Here is a 2,069-nt window from a genome sequence, read left to right on the forward strand (position 1 = left end):
AAATTGAGAGCACATTTCCCTGATTATACTATTAAAAGGGTGAGACTAGATAATGCCGGTGAGTTTACGTCTCAAGCATTTAATAACTTTTGCATGTCTATTGGGATTATTGTTGAACATCCCGTTGCCCATGTGCATACACAAAATGGTTTAGCTGAATCATTAATTAAATGATTGCAGCTAATAGCTAGACCATTGATAATGCGAACAAAACTCCCAGTATCTGTATGGGGCCATGCAATTTTGCATGCTGCATCATTGATTCGCATTAGACCAAGCACAAGTCATACATATTCTCCTTTGCAACTTGCTTTTGGTCATCAGCCAAATATTTCCCACCTTAGAACATTTGGTTGTGCGGTTTATGTCCCTATCGCACCACCACAATGCACTAAAATGGGTCCTCAAAGAAGGATGGGAATATATGTTGGATATGAAACATCTTCAATAATAAGATATATTGAACCCATGACGGGTGATGTTTTTACAGCACGTTTTGCTGATTGTCACTTTAATGAAACATTATTCCCTAGATTAGGGGGAGAAATAAAAAATAAAGAAAATGATGTTTCATGGTGTGAACCTCAATTAATGTATCTTGATCCTCGCACAAAAGAATGCGAGATCGAAGTTCAAAAAATAATGCATATGCAAGAACTTGCAAATAAATTGCCTGATGCATTTACAGATACAAAAAGAGTGACTAAATCATATATACCAGCAGCAAATGCTCCAGCTCGAATTGAAATTCCAAAAACTGGCAATAATGTTATTCTTGAGTCTTTGCCACGCCAGAAACGTGGGAGACCAATTGGTTCCAAAGATAAAAATCCTCGGAAAAGAAAATCAGCTGATAATGAGGTAAAAGAAAGTGTTCAAGAAGAACTACAAATCAATACTCCTTCTGCAGAGGAGATTGATGATGTCAATACGGAATTTTCAATCAATTACGCACATTCAAAAATATTATGGAACCGAAATGAAATGAAAAATCTTGATGAGATATTTTCATATAATGTTGCATATGACATCATGAATGATGATGATGATCCAGAACCAAAATCTGTCATGGAATGTCAAAATAGACATGATTGGGATCATTGGAAAGGAGCAATACGAGCTGAATTTGAAACACTCAATAAAAGAAAAGTTTTCGGATCTATCATTCTCACACCTAAAGATGTGAAACCTGTGGGATATAGATGGGTTTTTGTGCGAAAAAGAAATGAGAAAAATGAAGTTACAAGGTATAAAGCTAGACTTGTAGCTCAAGGTTTTTCTCAAAGACCGGGAATTGATTATGAGGAAACTTATTCTCCTGTTATGGATGCAATTACTTTTAGATACTTAATCAGCCTGGCAGTTTTTGAAAATTTAGAAATGCATCTCATGGATGTTGTGACTGCTTATCTTTATGGATCACTTGATAGTGATATATATATGAAGATACCTGAAGGATTTAAGGTATCAGAAGCAACCAATGCAAAACCCAAAGAAATGTACTCAATCAAGTTACAAAGGTCTTTATATGGGTTGAAACAATCGGGTCGCATGTGGTATAAACGATTAAGTGATTACTTGATAAGCAAAGGGTATACCAATAATCTTATTTGCCCATGTGTTTTCATTAAGAAAACAACATCCGGATATGTGATCATAGCTGTTTATGTTGATGATCTTAATATCATAGGTACAAATAAAGAGATCCATGAAGCCATTCAACGTCTAAAGAAAGAATTTGAAATGAAAGATCTCGGAAAAACCAAGTATTGCCTTGGTTTACAAATTGAACATATGCCTAATGGTTTACTTGTACATCAAACAACATATACTGAAAAGATTTTAAAACGTTTTAATATGGACAAGGCAAAACCATTAAGTACTCCTATGGTTGTTAGATCACTTAATGTTGACACTGATCCATTTCGTCCCTGTGAAGATCATGAAGATATCCTGGGACCAGAAGTACCATATCTTAGTGCAATTGGAGCTCTTATGTATCTTACAAATTATACAAGACCTGACATTTCTTTTGCAGTTAATTTGTTGGCAAGGTTCAGCTCAGCTCC

This window comes from Rutidosis leptorrhynchoides, chromosome 11 (genome assembly GCF_046630445.1).
Source record: "Rutidosis leptorrhynchoides isolate AG116_Rl617_1_P2 chromosome 11, CSIRO_AGI_Rlap_v1, whole genome shotgun sequence".
NCBI classification, from domain to species: Eukaryota; Viridiplantae; Streptophyta; class Magnoliopsida; order Asterales; family Asteraceae; genus Rutidosis; species Rutidosis leptorrhynchoides.